This window comes from Manis javanica, chromosome 2 (genome assembly GCF_040802235.1).
Source record: "Manis javanica isolate MJ-LG chromosome 2, MJ_LKY, whole genome shotgun sequence".
Taxonomy (NCBI): Eukaryota; Metazoa; Chordata; class Mammalia; order Pholidota; family Manidae; genus Manis; species Manis javanica.
Genome location: NC_133157.1, coordinates 159,050,336 through 159,070,407, shown reverse-complemented (window position 1 = coordinate 159,070,407; position 20,072 = coordinate 159,050,336). Strand labels below are relative to the sequence as shown.

Sequence of the window (20,072 nt, the reverse complement as noted above, 5' to 3'; positions counted from 1 at the left end):
CACTGCAGGCCCCATCACCTAGCCTACTCAGTGGTTCAAAAATACCAAAGCTTTTGCAGAATTTCCATTCTTCCAAAGTAGTTAAAATGCACGCAGGCGGGGAACAAGTTGGAGAAAGCACACACCCTTATTGGAATGGTCTTGTTTTGAAAAACTTCTGCCCTCTGGGGTTGAAAGCATTTCTTGGCCCAGTGGAATCAAGAGGTGCCACAATAGCTCCAGAAATGTTTCCAGCCCATGACCTTGATATTTATTTGCAAAGCCTTACAGGAAATCAGTGCTACATGTTCCATGAAAAACAAAGGAAAATGCAGGAACCAGGAAAAACAACAGCCTGCTCCAAACAGCCTTACATCAACAGACTTTAAAGAAAATTAGACGCTAAAAAATAGTTCCCTTTAACATGTCATCTTTCAACATGTACTGAGGACCCACTATGTGCCTGCACCTTCACTAGGTGCTGACAGGCATCCATGCCTGAGAGGTTTGTGTTTCCCAGAGTGGAGTAAGGGGTGTTGCTGAGATCAAAGAAGTGAGCAGTAATGAGTAGTGGATTTCACCAGAAAAGAGCAGGAGAAGCTAAAAGCTTCACATGCAGAGGGACAGGGAGAGTCCTTTGGAAGACTCCTAGCAGAATGTAACATTTAATCTGTACTATGAAGAACAGGTGGGAGTTTCTCAGATGAAAAAGAAAGCATACCTGGGAGGAAGCAGATAATGTCTAAAACAGTTTCAGAAATGGAGCCTGAAAATCACTGTGGAAGTTGAGCATGACGCTATATGACCTGGTAGTCATTTATAACCATTTATACAGTGCTTTCTACATATTGCAAGAAATTCAGAGAATAGCAAGAGAGATGTGCGCTGCACATAAAGCCCAGGATTAAGTTCACTAAGTGTTGCAAACTCAAATGAAACAGGGACCAGTAAGTAATATAAATGAGTGAATGATATGGGCCTAGTATAGGAGTCCCAGAACCCTCTCATTTAAAAATAATCCCTCTTTTGATTGTCACAGGATTTCAGAAAAGTATTTCTCCACTCTCAGAAAAACATCAGAGCAAGTATTTATAATCAGCAATGGGTGTTCATCCTCACAGGGAGGGAGGCATTAGGAAAGTGGGGACTGTGTCACACAGAAGAGAACATAGCCCCACAAAGTGGACAGCTGCTTCCCCACTCTAAACAGTTGTTGCTGCCTAGGATAACACCTAGGCTGGCTCAGGATGTCAGATCCTGCAGTTTTCAAGAGAAGTCACATATCCTGATAACGGGAAAAGTTGGTTGTGGGAATCTTAAATTTTGTAAATTAGGGATCAAACTAAAAAATTTCATAGACAAATAAAACATGGCTGTGGATACAGTTTAAAACATCCAGATAATGGTTAATATTTCTGCCTGGAATGTCTAGGAAGACATGGACAAACTGATGACTAAGCTGGGCCCTTGAGGAATTTATTGGCAGAACTGACAGCCTCATGTAAGAAGAGCTGCAGGACAAACGAGCTCAAGCACCAGGATCATTTGTACTTGTGAAAGTCAAGTAATTCAGGGGTCCCAAGGTTGGCTTTATACCGAAAGAACTTGGGAATTTTTCCCCCACATTTATTATGTTTTAATATTTACTTAAAATATTCATGTATATGCTATGCCATGGATTAACCTTGAAAACATTATGCTAAGTGAAGGAAGCCAGACATAAAAGGACAAATGTATGATTCTAATGTATGAGATACCTAGAATAGGCAAATTCTTAGAGACAGACCATAAAATAGAAGTTACCCAAAGCTGAGAGCAGAGAGGAATCAAGTTATTATTTAATGGGTACAGAGTTTCTGTTTCGGATGATAAAAAAGTTCTAGACATGGATGGTAGTGATGATTGCATAATATTTTGAATGTACTTAATGACACTGAATTGCATACTTTAAAAACTTTAACATGGTCAAAATGAGAAGTTTATATAATCTAAGTCATGATTGCTCATTATAAACAGAAATAGAATAAAGGAGTATGTAAATTCAAAAAAGGATTTTTTTCTCAACCTGCTGCCAAATGCATATACAGTGAGCCAACCAATTCTTGCCTGTCATTCTCCTCAGAAACTACTAGGAATTCACCCCACTAAACTTCTGCAACCCAGCATTGGATACCTCCCAGGAAACAACCCCAACTATTTCCACTAGAATCATCCTGGCTTTCATATGGGTTGACTCTGATTTATTGATTGCCCTACTGATCATTTATAGGATTTGGGGACAGAGGGATGACAGGAAGTAAGGAAGCTTCAGATTCCCCAGAGGATACACTTAACTGACTGCCTTTATGTATGCACACATTTGTGTGTGATATGTATTTGTATGTTTAACTATTTTGGCTTATTTTAATGAATTTTCTGCTTGATTTGAAAAATTTTAACAACCTTAGATATCTTTCTGCTGCAGTACTTGTAGATTTGGTTCTTCCCTTTCAACATCTGCCTAGTATTACACTATATGTAAGTAGCATACCTCATTCACTGATAGAACGTGAGGTAGTTTGCTAAATTTTCCTTCTACAAACTATGCTGTGACCAGCATTATTTTATATATGTATTCATAAATGTTCACAAACTTCATATAAGTTAACTTCCTAGATATATAATCACAAGGTTAATAGGTATGACTATTTAAATGCAATAACATTTGCCAAATTTGCAAAAAGAAAGACTGTACCAACTTTTATACTTCCATCAAAAGTGTTGAGGAATCTGAAAGGCTTTTTAGACTCCCAGAGCCTTACTCCCAGAGATCCTGATGCAATAGTTGGGAAGTAGGGTCTGTAGATCAATATTATTTAAAAATTTTATAGGTAATTCTAATATTTCCTAGTTTTTAGACCCACTGATTTAAGCACAAGGTGAACATCAAATTATATATTTGCAAGTAAAATCTAAAGACTAAAGAACATTATAGACAGAAATTGAAGACATCCTAAATAAATGAAAGGATATGTTCATGAACTGGAAGATTTAATATTACAAAGATGTTTATTGTCCTCAAATTGGCTAGAATAATAGTAGAGAAAGGACAGCCTTTGCAATAAATTGTATTGATCAATTATATTTCCATTTTGAAAAAAAATGAATCTTTACCCCTACCTCTCACCATACATAAGATAAAGTACTGATAATTTGTAGGTACAAATGTAAAATAATATATTAGAAAAATACATATGAAAATATCTTTATGACCTTCAAATAAACAGAGATTAAGAGGACACAAAAAACATTAACCATTTTTAAAATGATAAATTGGGTTACATTAAAATTAAAATATTCTCATCAAAACACACCATTAAGATAATTAATGAAAGGGCAAGTCAGAGTGGGAAAAGATATTTGCAATACATCCATCTGGCAAAGTACTTGTAAAGAGAATATATAAAGAACACCTACAAAACAAAAAGGAAAAGATGAGAAATCCTAAGTTAAGAAATTGGCAAAATATTTGAACATACACTTCATATGTCAGGATATCCAACTGGCTGAAAACACAAAAAGTTGCTCAATTTCATTGGTTGTCAGAGAAATGCAAGTTAAAACAATAATGTGTTGTGTTCACATACCACCAGAATGGCTGAAATGAAAGAGGAATAAAAAGATAATACCCGTACATAGTACTAGTGAAAGTATAAACTAGTACAGATTCTTTGTAAAATTGTCTGACAATACCCTAGCTGATCATGCTATACTTTTCTGAATTACTGAGGACAGTATTCTTTATGCCATTGATTTAGTGTTAGCTTTTGCCTTGAAAAGCAATGGTTGGTTTTCACATGTATATTTCCTAATCCTCTACCCAACATTTCAAACTTCTTGGAGCAGGAATAATGCCTCATTTCCCATACCATCAGAGTATCTAGCACATCACATGGTAAATATGCAGAGGTGTCTTTTGAAAGTGTTATGGATTTATGTGGTAGATCACCAAGTAAATTAATATGTTAAAATCATCTGTAATTCATTGTTTCATTTTTTTATATTTTCTATATATTAAACTTAATATATAATAAGTTAGATTTCAATTATATAATCTGCCATAATTCCATTTCTGTGAATTTATTCAGAGGAATATTATTCATGATTTATCTGTTCACCAGAAGCTATGTTAGGTACTGAAGATATAACAAGGAGCTGTATACAGTCCCACAGGATGCATACATTTGTAAATTTTATGAGTCCCTGGCTGGGTTAATCATGACCAGAACATTAAAATGAATACTTGGGTTCAAGTTGGCAGCATAGAAGGATCCTGAGCTTACCTCCTCCCACAGGCACACTGAATTTGCCGTTACATATGGAACAGCTCCCTTTGAAGAAAACCTAAAAACTGGCTGAGTGACTCCTACATATCAGGCAAATGAGAGAAGGCCCACGCTGAAGCCGGTAGAAGAGACTGCAGCACAGTCTTGGCATAAATCTCATTCCTGGCCTGGCAATGCACAATGAGGGGAACTCCAAACCCAGAGCTTCTTTCTATTTGAGAAGTGCATAATTTAAGCCCCACATTAGGCAATCCAACTTTTAAGACCCACACCTGAGAGATAAGCGCCCAAAACATCTATCTTTGAAAACTAATGGGACCCATGTCCACAAGACCCACTGGCTACAGCAATCTGAGAAATGACTCTTAAAGGGCTCATGCATGGACTTACTCACCCACCCCAGACAAAGGCAGCCAACTGAGAGGCAACCAGAATTTATGTGAAAGAGGCTCAGTGCAATTTCCATCACTGACCTGAGGAGCAGACATCTAATTTAATACATAGCTTAAGGGCCAGCTGGCTGGTAGGAACCATCTTCCCACTCTCCCTCTACCTTGAAACAGCTGGCTAACACCATTTTCATGCTCTCATTGTGCCACACTCCAGAGCATAAGTATCTCCCAGAAGGGAGCTTTTACATGTATCTGGTACCCTGGCTTCTACCTGGGGCATCTTGGTTTTGGGGTCACTTTCAAAGGGACATCCCTTGACCACTTGACTCTGGAGGCCAGGGGCCCACAGAGCTGTAACAGTTAGAAACATAGTTCTTGGCAGACTACCACCCCCAGAGAACTACACAACTAGCACACTGAAACACACCCCGAAACAGCCTTTTTATGAAAGAGTCTATTTAGTAGTCCTAGAATTTTGGCTTGTGGGGCAGGCTTCAGATTTGGCACGTGTCCAGGAGTCGACAGAGGTGCTCTCAGGGAACACAGACTGCAAGGTGCCATCTTTGTGCTCTTCCACTGCCTCACTACGGTTTACCAATGTCTCCCAGAATGGGGGCTTATACACTCATCTGAAGCTCTGATTTTTGCAACTACCAGGGTACACCTATAGATCACCTATTTCTCATGGCCAGCAGAGTATACAGTTGTGGCCCCACAGGGATGTATATATTTGCAAACTTTATAATCTGCTGCTAAGGATCTGGCTTCTAATCAGCCTGAAGCTAGGTGCGGACTGAGATCCTCCCCTTTGGGACACTGACAGGTCTTGGAACACTACCAGGAGCCATTCAAAATAACAAGGCTGTTTGAACAATCACAAAAGTTTGATATACAATCAAGCACTAGGGCAGAGTTGAATGATAAGGTGCATCTCCTACATAAGGCTACTCCTTCAAGACTGGGAGAGGTGGCTCTTTTATCTAATGCATAGACCCAACACAGAGTGTCAAAGGAAAGGAAGAAATAGAGGCATATGTTCCAAATGAAAGAACAAGATTAAACCTTAGGGGAAAAAACCTTAATGAAACAGAGAAAAGTAATTTACTTGATAAAGAGTTCAAAGTAATAAAGGTGCTTACTGAACTTGGAAAAAGAACAGATGAACACAGTGAGAACTTCAAAAGAGAAATAGAAATATATGGAAAAGATATGTAGAAAATAAAATAGAAGCTAAAGAGCTAAAGAATACAATTAACTGCAGTGAAAAACACATTAGAGGGGCTCAACAAGAGAATAAATGAAACAGAAGAAGGGATCAGTAAACTTGAAGACAGGGCAGTGGAATTTGCCCAATCAGAGCAGCAAAAACAAAAAGAATGAAAAAAAAGTGGACATTGCTTAAGGGACTCTCATGGGACAACATCAAACACCAGACTTGCATTTATATTATCCGGGTTCCCAGAAGGAAGAGAGAGAGAGGGGCAAACAACTTACACAAAGAATTAGTGGCTGAAAACTTCCCTAACCATGGCAAGGAAGCAGACATTGAGATACAGGAAGCCCAGGGAGTTCCACAAAGGTGAACTCACAGAGACTTCCACCAAAACACGTTATAATAAAAATGTATCGCTTCTCGGCCTTTTGGCTAAGATCAAGTGTAGTATCTGTTCTTATCAGTTTAATAAAAATGTAATGAGTTAAAGAAAAGGAGATGATCTTAAGAGCAGCAAGAGAAAAAATAACCTATTACATACAAGAGAACATGCATAGAACTATCAGCATAAATTTTGCAGGCCAGAAGGGATTGGCACGGTATATTCAAGATGCTGAAAGAAAGAATACTTTGAACAAAAATACTACCTGGCAAAGTTATCATTCAGAATTAAAGGAAAGATAAAGAGTTTTCCAGGCAGCAAAAGCTAAAGGAGTTAATCACCACTAAACTGGCCTTGTAAGAAATGGTAAAGGGACTTCTTTAAACTGAAAAGGTGCTGATTAGTAACAAGAAAACCTATGAAAGTATAAATCTCCCTGGTAAAGTATAAATCTCCCTGGCAGTAGATTAATCACTTACAAAGCTAGTATGAAGGTTATAAGACAAAAGTAGTGAAAATAATTGTAACTTCTATAATTAGTTAAGGGATAACAATATAAAAAGATTTAAAACATCCATCAAAAACATAAAATATCGTAGGGGAAAGTAAAAATGTAGAACTTTGAAATGTATTCAAACTTAAGTTCTTACCAACTTAAAAAAGACTATTATAAACGTAAGTTGTTATATGGCCAACATCCAAAAGACAAGAAACAACAAATGCTGATGAGGATGCAGAGAAAGGGGAACCCTCCTACACTGTTGATGGAAATGTAAATTAGTTCAGCCATTGTGGAAAGCAATATAGAAGTTCCTCAAAAAACGAAAAATAGAAATACCATTTGACCCAGGAATTCTACTCCTAGAAATTTACCTGAAGAAAACAATATCCCTGATTCAAAAAGACATATGCACTCTTGTGTATATCACAGCACTATTTACAACAACCAAGATATGGAAGCAACCTAAGTATCCATCAGTAGATGAATGGATAAACATGATGTGGTACATATACACAATGGATTATTATTCAGCCGTAAGAAGAAAACAAATCCTACCATTTGCAACAACATGGATGGAGCTGAAGGGTATTATGCTCACTGAAATAAGCCAGGTGGAGAAAGACAAGTACCAAATGATTTCACTCATTTGTGGAGCATAACAACAAAGCAAAACTGAAGGAACAAATCAGCAGCAGACTAACAGACTCTAACAAGGGACTAGCAATTACCAAAAGGAAGGCTGTTGGGGAGGGTGGGTGGGGAAGGAGGGAGAAAGGGATTAAGGGGCATTATGATTAGCACACATAATGTAGGTGGGTCATGGGGAAGGCAGTATAGCATGGAGAAGACAAGTAATGACTATAGGTTCTTACTGAACTGATGGACAGTGATTGCAATGGGGTTGGGGAGACTTGATAATATGGGTGAATGTTGAAACCACTATGTTGCTAATGTGAAACCTTCATAAGATTGTATATCTTAAATAAATAAATGACTGTAATTTGTTATATGTAAGTTTCATGGTAACCACAAAGCAATAACCTACATTACATACGCAAAAGATAGAGGAATCTAAACATACCACTGAGTCACAAACCACAAAAGAGGAGAGAAAGAGAATAAGGGAGCCAGAAAACAATTAATAAAATGGAAATATGTCAATAACCATCAATAATTACTTTTAAAATAAATAGACTATGTACAACACAGAGAAGACAAGTAGTAATTCTACAGCATCTTACTACGCTGATGGACAGTGACTGTAATGGGGTTTGTGGGGGGGATTTGGTGAAGGGGGGACCCTAGTAAACATAATGTCCTTCATGTAATTGTAGATTAATGATACCAGAATAAAAATAAATAAAATTTAATTTAGTTTAATTTAAAAAATAGACTAAATGCTCTAATCGAAAGACAGAGAGTAGCTGAGTAGATTTAAAAAAAAAACCATCTATATGCAGCCTGCAACAGACTCACTTCAGATGTAAGGACACCAAAGTGAAGAGATGGGAAAAGATACTCAATGCAAATGGAAAACAAAAGCTGGGCTACTGTATTATATCAGGCAAACTACATTTTAAAACAACACCTGTAAAAAGATAAAAACAAGGGCATTACATAATGATAAAGAGGTCAATCAAATACGAGAATATAACATTTGTAAATATTCATGCACCCAAAATACAAGCACCTAAATATATAAAGGGGGAAATTGACAATAATATAATAATAGTAAGGGATTTTAATACCCCACTAACATCAATGGATAGATCATCCAGACAGAAAATCAAAAAGGAAATATCAGCCTTAAATGACTCATTAGACTAGATGGACTTAACATATATTTAGAACATTCCATCCAGAAGAAACAGAATACACATTCTTCTCAAATGCACATGGGACATTCTCCAGCATAGATTGTTATGTCACAAAACGATTCTCAGTAAACTTAAGATTAAAATCATATCAAGCATCCTTTCTGTGTACAATGGTATGAAATCAGAACTCAGTTACAAAAAGAAGATGGAAACATTCACAAATACGTGGAGAGTAAACAATGTGCTATTGAACAATCAATAAGTAATAGAAGGAATCAAAAGAAAAATCAAAAAACACCTCAAGAGAAATGAAAATGGAAATATATAACAAAGCTTATGGGATGCAGCAAAATCAGTTCTAAAAAGGAAGTTTATAGCTTCAACAAATGTCTACCTCAAGAAACAAGAAATCTTTTAAATCAACAACCTAACTTTATACCTCAGGGAACTACAAAAAGAATACATGAAGCCCAAAGTTACTAGAAGGAAGGAATTAACAAGATCAGAGCAGAAATAAGTGAAATAGGGACTAAAAAGACAATGTAAAAATCAAGGAAACTAAGATCTGGTTATTTGAAAAGGTAAACAAAATTGACAACTCTTTAGTTAGACTCATCAAGGGGAGAAAAAGAGAGGGCTCAAATAAATAAAATAAAAAATGGAAGAGAAGATGCAACTGATACCATGGAAATACAAAGGATAAGAGACTACTATGAACAGTTACATGCCAACAGATTTGACAGTCTATAAGAAATGGATGAATCCCTAAAAGCATATAGCTACCAAGATTGAGTCATGAACAACTAGAAAATCTGAATAGACCAATTACAGTAAGGAGATTGAATCAGTAACCAAAAATCTTTCAATAAACAAAAATCCAGAACTAGAGAGCTTTACTGGTACATTCTACCAAACATTCAAAGAATTAACACCAATCCTTCCCAAACACTTCCCAAACAGAAGATATAGGAACCGCCAAGCTTATTTTACAAGGCCAGCTTACATTGATATCAAAACTAGACAAGGATGCCACAAAGCAATAAAATTATAGTTCCAAATCCCTGATGAACAAAGATGCAAAAATCATCAACAAAGTATTAGCAAACCAGGGGGAACAATACATTCAAAGGATCATACACCATGATAAAAGAGATTTATTCTGGGGATGCAAGGATGGTTCAACATCCACAAATCAATGTTATTCACCACATTGACAAAATGAGAGAAAGAAATCACATGATCATCTCAATAGATGGAAAAAAAGACAAAATTCAACATCCATTTATCACAAAAACTCTCAACAAAGTAGGTATAGAGGGAACATACCTCAACAAGGCCAAATATGACAAGCCCATAACTAATATCATACTTAACAGTGAAAAGCTGAAAGCTTTTTCTTTAAAATCAGGAGCAAGACAAGAATAGTCACTCACCACTTTTATTCAACATATTAGAATTCCTAGTGAAGCAATTGGGCAAGAAAAAGAAATACAAAGTGTCCAAATTGGAAAGGAAGCAGTAAAACTGTCACTATTTGCAGATGACTTGGTACTATATATAGGAAGCCCAAAAGACCACCAAAAAACTGTTAAAATAAACAAATTCAATAAAGTTTCAGCATCTAAAATTAATATATAAAAATAAATATTATATGAAGTATATAACATATAAAATCTATTGCATTTCTATATTCCAATAATGAACTGTCAGAAAGAAAAATTAAGAAAATTCCATTTAAATTGTAACAAAAAGAATAAAATACCTAGGATTAAAGACCTGTACATTGAGAACTTGAAGATCTTAATGAAGTACATTGAAGATGACACAAATAAATGAGAAGATATTTCATCCTCATGGATTAGAAGAATATCATTAAAATGCTCATACCACCCAAAGTTACAGAGAGTCACAATGCAATGCCTATCAAAATTCCAATGGCATTTTTCACAGAAAAAGAATAAAGAACCCTGAAGTTTCCATGGAAACATAAAAGACCCTGAATAGCCAAAGGAATTGTGAGAAAGAACAGAGCTGGAGGCATCATGCTCCTTGATTTTAAACTATATTATAAAGCTATAGTAATCAAAATAGTATTGGCATAAACTAAGACATACAGATCCATGGAACAGAATAAAAGCCTATAAATAAACCTGTGCATGTGTGGTCCATTAATTTATGACAAAGTAGTCAAGTATATTCAATGGACAAAAGCCCATAAATGGTTTTGGGAAAACTGGACAGCCACATGCAAAGAAGAAAGTAGAGCAGAATTTTATACCATATACAAAAATTAACTAAAAATGCATGAAAGACTTAACATACTTTATTTGCATTACTTTGCCTGAACTCCTGTCTAACTCCTCAGTTCAATGAGGCCAAGCCCCATGTGTTTTGTTCATTGCATATCCAATGCATAGCTCATGCTAGAATTAATTTTAAAACATTAAAATATCTCTATGCAATGAAATGTACAACCATTAAACAATGAGGTAATGTACCTACAGTCACAGAAAGCTGCCCATGATATACTGTTTAATCAAGGGGGGGAAAAGGCACAAATAGCATATCTATGTATGTGTATGTGTGTATGTATGTATGTGTGTGTGTGTGTATGTAAAGATTTAGATGACTATACACATATAGTCATAACTACCAAATTATGGCATTTTGAGGCATTTTAAATTCTTGATTATATCTATATTTTCTGGATTTTCTAATAAGCAAATGATATATCAAAAATAAGTTAAAAGCAGTTCCCAGGAATGTGCTGATATAATCTGTCTGATTTTTCTCAAACTATTCAAATTCAGTTAGACAATATCTATCATATCATTGATAAGTTTTCACAAATGTCTAGGGTGCCTAACTGGTTTTCTTGGTTTCACTGGATATGGCTGGTAATTGTAGGTCTGCTTTGGTTATGTAGCTGTATTCCTATTATGTTAATGTGTGTACACAATTTAATTAGTGGTTTAAAACCTATACATGCTTATGTTACTCTACAAGAAGATATGTCAAAGAAATAATCAATCTTCCCATGTTTTCTTCTGTCTGCTACTTCTATAGCTTTTCTTCTTCCTTCCTAATTACAACCCTTTAGTAGAATTAGTGCCTCATGTCAAAAATTACTGAGTATCATAATTCTTCCAAGTGGTAAAGATACCTCAAGAAAAATGCTGGGCATAGAAGCCACAGGGCATAAATGCGCAAAGTAAAAAGCTAACCTTTTCAAACAAAAAAATAAGAAATAAAAAACAAGTTAAAAGCCATTTTTATTTTAAAATAAAAATTTCCCTATTTTATAACCACTGCATTTAATAAGATTCAGCTCAGACACCATGTTTTCTACAAAAAAACAGTTTCTTCCTTGAAGTTGGGTGTTTTGAGGTCAATCCATGGGGTGAATTTTTCTGATTTTCCATGATCTCTGCTTTTTCTTCCATCTGCCAAGTGTAGGTGGCAGAGCACTGGGTCACCTGGGCAGGCCAGCCCCTGCCTTGGCGACCTTGGCTTGAACTTCTTTGTCCACCACCAGTATCATGTACCTGTTCACCACATATTCCATGAATATCTACATGCATAGGCCCTGAATTTGGTGGAAAGCATGGGGGATTGGTTGGCAATGAGTCCATCCCCTTAAGGAAATCTCAAATTCCCTGGGAGACCAAGTATACATGTTTACATACGTGTACACACAAACATTAAAAAGAAGAATTATCTGTGTCTCCTCAAGGCCATGGTCTTCGCACTGTTCCATTGGATTACTAGCTCCTCCTAGAAGCCAGTGTGCCAAATGACAGTAGACATCATTGACTGTTGTCCCTCTTTCCAGCTTATTTAACTGCATTTTAATGTATTCCAATGGCAAAAGTCCATGTTTGTGGTAGAAATCTTGAAAGGCACACAAAAATATAGAGAAACAATAAACCCATGCATGAATTTTTCCATGTTAGATATGAATGTTAATATTTCAATATTTCTTTTGACTCTTCTTGGTTTTTTTTTTACTTAGTCATCAAATTGCCTATTCAACTGTCTATCTTGCTTTTTTTGACAGTTTATGATTAGTATTTACTCATGATATTAAACATACTTTCCAAAGGCCATTGTTTAGGGCAATATGAAAGTCATTTTAGGAGCATGTACTATTTGCCAGATGCTGTGCTAAGCACTATAGCAGCTTTAAGAATTCCCTAGGAAGTGCTAACTACTTTTCTAAAGTCTAAACAAGAAGATTATTTCATTTCATCCTTAAAACTTTATGAGATGAGTACTATTACTAATTTCATTTTTCAGAATAAACAAGCTATGGAAATGTAAAGCATTTGTCCAAAGTCACAGAGGGGGTAAAGGGTAGAACTAAGATATAAACCCAGCAAATCTGAACTCTAAAACCTACTTAGTCTATTCTATTATGCTGGTCCCCATTTTCCTCAAAATGGATAATAATGGCTGAAAGGAATACATATGCAGGCATTGGGCTAAGTCCTTTATATGCATTAATTTTCTAATTCCCACTATCATTCTGTTACTGTCATCTTTTCAAATGAGAAAGCTGAGATCCTAATGTGCTTAAGATCATGCAGGTAAACTTGAGTTTGACCCCACGTCTCTGACTTGAGCCCACATCTTGACCATTCCTCTCCATCAGTACATAAAATAGTCTCATTCCAAGTCCTATGTCATGAAGTTTTTCCTCTGTTTTCTCCTAAAAGTTTTAGAGTTTTAGCTTTAACATTTAAGTCTTTGATCCATTTTGAGTTAATTTTTGTATATGTTGTTAGGCAAGGGTCCAACTTATTCTTTTGCATATGGTTATCCAGTTTACCCAGCACCGTTTGTTGAAAAGATTGTCCTTTCTCCATTGAATGGTCTTGGCACCTTGGTTGAAAGTGATTTGACCATGTATGTGAGGCTTATTTCTAGGCTCTCCATTCTATTTTATTGGTCTATATGTCCAATAAAATATTGTTCTTTATGCCAGAACCATACTGTTTTGATTACTTTAGCTTTGCATCAAGTATTGAAATAGGAAGTGTAAGGCCTCTAACTTTTTCTTTATCAAGATTTTTTTTTTTTTAGCTATTTGGGGTCCCTTGAGACTCCATATGAATTTTAGGGCAGATTTTTCTATTTCTGTAAAATAAAGTGTTGGGATTTTGAAAGAGTCAACAATTAAAGACATACAAATAAGTAATTATAAAATAAAATCCTGTGAGTGCTGGGAGCTACTAATCTTCCCCACTAAACTAAGTATTTCAAGGATAATCCCCTCTGAATCTAGTATTGAATCATGTGCTGGGTAAAACTCAGTGCCACTGAATGAATCAGGATTACGTTGCATCCAGTGCTTATTTCTGTGACAAGAACCAAGATGTTTTAAGAACTGAGCAAAACAAACTGAGAAGAAATAGATTTCTTCTTTATCATCAGACCAAATTTCTTATAAAGTAAAACCAAGTTGAGTCCTGGCTGGCACAAATACATCATAGTTTCCACAACTGTGTAAGAGCTTCAAAGGATGCAAAATAAAGTGTGGGGTAGTTTTCCTGCATTTAAAACAAGTAGAAACTCTTCCCCCACCAACCAGCTATAGCTTAATAAAATCTAAAGGTGATATATTTATGTATACATATATAAAGTCTGGCTATCAGGAATAAGTAATTATTTCACAGGCTATATTATCAGCTGTATGTTTATTGTAAATGCTCAGGATTGGACATGGTTTATTTTATTTATAGCATTAGTAATGTATTTTAAGTTTAAATAAACAGATTGAACAATTGAAGTTCACATAGTAATGTTGTTATATACTATAAAAGGTATGAAACATAAACCTCTTCCTTCCTTCTTTGGAGTCTAATGAAACTGCCAGTTGTTTATTTTAGCACAAGAAACTCTTGGCTTACAGAGCACAGGAAAGACAGAAGAAATCTTACTTTGATGCTTCTAGAATTAACCCAAGAGGCCTTGTAAACTAAGATAGCAAAACTGCCCTTACAAGACCAGCCTAGGCCGTGTTTTCTCTGTGGCCCTTTCTCTTGGCAAACAAAACTAGAGCTCACAAAGGAAGAGTCCAGCAATGGTGGTGTGTAGGAAGAGAATTCACTTTTATCTAGGCCATGAAGGCTCTACCTTTTTGGAACATAGACCTATTTGAAATCTGATGAAATGCACGAACTCTGATCCCCAACCCAAATCCAAACACAAACATATACATGTGATTTCCGGGGATTCACAGACTAGAACTTCTGGTCTATTGAGTGCCAACTTTATACTGTACTGTGCTAGGTAAATAATCCAATATTATGTACATTAATCTGGCAAGTGATGATGTGTGGATCCAAGAGATGATGTGTTATAGAGTGACAAGTTTGCTCGTTTATTTTAATGTATTTGCCAGGATAAGAACCCCAGAGTTGGAAGACAAGGCGACAGTGAAGAGACTTGCTAAGCCACTGTATAATATAGAATTAGGCCTTGTCCAAAGAAAGGTTTGGCCTTTGCATTCAGCTTCTGGGATGTAATTTATGACATAACTGATAGGATGATCTTTGTTCAGGAAGCTGCCCATACTAGATCTTAGGGTGGAGCCAGCCACACACAGTAGTCTGAGGTGGGAGCTGGCCATCACAGAAAGGCCAAGCATGTGCTTTAGAGTGAAGGCTTTGGGTCATGCAGTTGACCTGGAAGCTGAGATCAACTAAATGGGTACTCAATCAGTCATACCTGTATCATGAAACCCCAATAAAAACCCTGAACACTGAAGCTTGGTGAGCTTCTGCAGTTGGCGATATTCCATGTACACTGTCGTATGTCGATACTGGAGGGTACCATCTGAAAATGCCTGGAAGCTTTGTGCTTGTACCTTCTTGGACTCTGCCATATGCACCTTTTCTTTCAACTAATTTTTATCTGTATCCTCTGTCTGTAATAAACCAGAGCTGTGAGTATAATAGCTTTCAGTGAGTTCTGTGAGTTCTTCCAGCAAACTATCAAACCTGAGGGTAATTAGGGGATTACCCCCAAAACTGGCAGTTGACATCACAAGCCAGGCAGTCCTAGGACTATGCACTCCAACTTTGCTTTTGGATCCTAATATTGCAATTGGTGCCAGAAGACTTGGGCGAAACTTGGCAGCCTGGAGGACTGCACCTTTAATCTCACAATTTGACTAACTCTAGTAGTCACTTTCAAGCGGAGTCCAGTAGCATCCAAGCCCCTTGGCAATCAACTCTCCCAGGGTTGGCTGGTTGTCAGAGAGAATTTCTAGACACACCTGGACCTATGAACACTAAAAGCAAGGGAAGTCACTATGTTAGTTAACCTTCCCCATAGTAGATAGAGCCACTCATTTAGCCTCTTACACCCATGTTCACCCCCAGTAAGAGCAGAAAGAAATAGCAAAAATTAGAGCTCAGGTGCAGCACAGGGCCTTAGTCTTGCTCTCTAGAACATGCTTACAACACCCTCATAGTTTCTAGGACCAAGAAAATGCCTTCCTAGGTGGGCAGCACCAACTGATACATACTGAGATCCCCTCAGAATGCTTACTGCTAAGTCTATACTGAATGATTAGATCATCAAAGGAGCACCTAGCATATTCTGCTAAGAGTAATTGGCCTTTTTTTATAAGTATATCCATTTTTATTACCTATTAAAAAAGAAACCTAGGTGACAAATATTTAGTTAGCAGGCAAAGGGAATAATCTAGTAAGAAGCCATAGAATGGTGGAAAAAGAGGTAATTGCCCAACTATTTCCAGCCCTTTTCTTTTATTCATTCTCCCAAACTAGCATGGTAATCAAAGCTAGAGATCAAGTGGAAATCAATACCACTCCGCTCCTAAAGTGGTCTGGAAGATTCATTAATAGATGTGCATTGAATAATTTGTGAGCTTAAAGTGCTATGCTAGGCATTGTGAGGTAGGCATGGAACTTTGGTTCAAGAATTTAAGACAGGGCACTGCTGTGAAGGACTCATAGCTCAGTAAGAGAAATAAGATACATGCACCTGGAAATAAAAAAAGAGCAAGATATAGTGGAGACCATAGGAAATATACCAAAACCAAAAAACAAATATGGAGATTCAAAGGAGGGAGATTTTGCTCCCTTCTGGGGTAAACAGAGGTGACAGAATTTAAATGGAGGAATTAGTATTTTAGGTTACCTAACAAAATCATGGTCAACAGCATTAATTAGATAAGAAGAGACTTAGGATATTAGTACTTTGGAAAGATGAAAAGAAAAAAAAGGCAGGAAGCAACTTTATTTATACCAGAGTTCCCCTAAAATAATTGAGACTACAAATCAGAAAGTACTTGCTGTCCTAATCCAAGGGGCTAGATCTTATTCTCCTGGCTTTATCATCAGAAAGCAGGCACTGCAGGGCTGGAGTAGCTGAGGGGATTGTACAAGATCCTACACGGAGTAAATGGCTGGCTGGCTATGATTCAAATTCAGGCCTGTCTGATGAAACAGCAAGTCCAAAGCAGTAGCACTGGAGCCTCCTCAGGCATGGCTCAGTATCTCACGGGGCATGGATGAAGCCCCAGGGGCAGAAGCAAAGATGCAGATCTAACGAGGCAGACACGGGCAGAGTGGCTGCAAGCAGACCACCGGTTCTTGGCTGGATGTGAGGGCATGGTCGAGAGTAGGACTGCTTCTGGGAGAGAAGGAATGCTGGGCCAGCTGAACAGAGGTAAAACGCAGGTTTTTATGGATGTGTGAAATGTTTCCTGTGTTTTTCTTTGATCCCACCACCCCACCAAGACAAGGGGACCAGCAGGGGATTCCTCCTGCACTCTCACTGCTAACTGAAAGGAAATTATATTTTCTGGACTTGTACTAATGAAAATGCAATTTAAAAATTCTGTCCCTGATAGGTACCTAAAATACAGAAGTCTTATCTCTGTTTAGAAGAACAGAGAAATGAATATGTTGTATTTATCTCCTTATCCCACAACAAGCCAAACAACTCTAGACGTAAATAGAGTGCCCAGGAGAATTCTGGAAACTACCGAGGGAATCAGCTGGACCTCACCTTCAGGCTGTAAGGCTTACTGCATAATTCCTGTGATTCTACTTTTTACTCTGATAATTCAGGAAAACTACAAAGCATGTAAAATGAATACAATACTGGCAGGATTCTGATCTAAAATTCTACTAAGGTGCAATTAGGACAAAGTAGTAAGGTGAAAAGGAAGATACCCAGAGGAAACAAACCCAACCTCAACAGAAATAATTAATTTGCTAGGAAGAAGAGAAAAGCAATGTAGAAACCAATTTGGACTCTGAGAGACCAATGGCTCCCCTCCTGGCCTGTGGGTCCTCTTCAGTCTCAGTTTTCTTGTCTGTAAATGGAGATAATAGTACTGACCTCAGGGGAGGCTATTCTGGATTAAGAGATTTATCAATCAAATAAATAATATGTGACCTCATGTGATCCTGATACAAACAAATCAATTGAAAAAGACTTCAAAGACAAAGTTGAAGATGGATTGGGTATTAGATGGTAACAAAGAATTATTATGTTTATGTTTTGAAGAAATTGTCCAAATTTTTTAGAGATGTATAGATGTAGAGGTAATGGTATAAGTTCTGGAATTTGCTTTAATACACTTACCAACCAGGGAGGGAAGGAAGGAGCAACTAGGAGTTATGATTTCCAAAGGCCCCTTTTTGGCTCCGCCCAGCTGTAAACAGCCAATTCACCCAAACCCTTCCCCCATAAAACACATTGCCACATCGAAAACCCAAACCTCTAAACATTCTCAAATATGAGCCACACAAGATGCTGGCTCCTAGTGGGGGTTACCTGTAGGTATTACATATTCTCAAATCAATCACTTGACATTTTTACTGCATCACAAAATCTACACCTTTGCTCCAGCCTAAATCAACAACAAAAGCATCAGTCAAGACTGCATATATTACAGGATCCTTGTAAATCAGCAGTGGCCTCTAGGCTCAAGGGGCCTCCAAATTTGACCAGCTGTTCAAAACAGTAAAATCTCATTAGTTCAACGTCCAGCCACTCAACAGTGAGGCTTACTTCAAAGTCACACTCTGCAACCAAGGAGAGAATAACTAGAAAACTTCTGTATTCATTAGGTTAATTCAAGCTAGAGCCTAATTTCTTATCAATAGAAAAAAAGAGATAATGTGCTATTTAAGGGTTTCTTTTTTTTTTTCCTTTTACTCTTCCTCTTCCCTTTTATGAAGAGACTTTTTTCCTAGTGGAAGAGATATAGTAGGACTCTGCTTCCCTATGACTACAGTGGGAAACTAGATGTAAAATCCATTTACATGAGCTTGATGTTGATGGTGATCCACTGAAAAATTCTCTTCTGTGATCCTGCTGACTTGGGCACCAGGCTAGGAAAAGATGGCATTAATTTTCATCTCTGCTGATTAATGTTATGGAAGGAGGGTTGTTATTTTCAGGTATGTAAGTAAAACCTGTTATATACCTGTAATATTTCTTAACCATGTTAGCACTGAAATGGCTGGTTGGCAAGTATATTGGACACCAAATCTGTCCCAGTATCAGATGGTGAAGAAAGAGAGAGGAAAAAACTGTGAGTGTGTGTGTTATTAATTTTTATTTTACTGGTTTGGAGTAGAGAGATGAGGATGCTGAGAGAAGCTATTTACAAAGCTCAGTTAACTCTCTGATCCTTGGCAAGCTCAGGCAAAACATGCCACTCATATTGTTAGCACTAGATGTTTTCAGCACTTTGCTGATGTTCTAAATATATAGGTAAATACCTATATACCTAAAGAGTTTGATAAATACACAAGTTCTGATTATTTGATGCGGAGTTTACAGGAGGGCTTGGTGATGTTCAAAGGCAACCAGAGAGGGGAAGAGGTGGCCAGTGGGGAGCTGGCTGTGGAACACCCACCTGTGCCAGTGACAAGCTTTCACAAGGAGCATGTCTGTCAGTGCAGCAAAGCCTCCTGATCAGAAACAAACTCCTGGGGCCAAGATTGGGTAAGAGGCGTCCGGCTGGCAAATCAAGGACCGGAGGCGCACACCTGGCTGGACCAGTCAGTCCCTCCCCCAAAGCTGTCATGCTGGCACATGCACAACCTGTCTTTGTATCTAACACCTTGTTTTCATCATCATAATGCATCCCACCTCTTCCACAAGCTATTTTAGGAAAATCTCAGCTTTGAAATCAAAGAGAATAAAAGAAATACCACTGACCACATCACCACCACATTTTTTCTTAAAGAACTGTATCACTCTTAGAATATTTTCATGGAAGGTTTTGAAAAGGAAGCTTAGTGACAACATGTTTCTATTCGAACTGAACACTGCTTCACTTTACATGACTTTGCTAGACAACGAATCACGAGAGCAGTAGTTTGTTTTAACGTCTGTATCTGTGTAAAAATAGTGCTGTCACATAGTGGGTGTCCAATAGATATTTTTTAAGTGAGTGAATAAATGAAATC

At 37.2% G+C, this 20,072-nt stretch overlaps 1 pseudogene; it reads left to right on the top strand.

Moving 5' to 3' along the window:
• Window positions 1-6,321: 6,321 nt before the first annotated feature.
• LOC118968333 (U2 spliceosomal RNA) lies at window positions 6,322-6,443 on the top strand (annotated as a pseudogene).
• The last annotated feature ends 13,629 nt before the right edge of the window (window positions 6,444-20,072 follow it).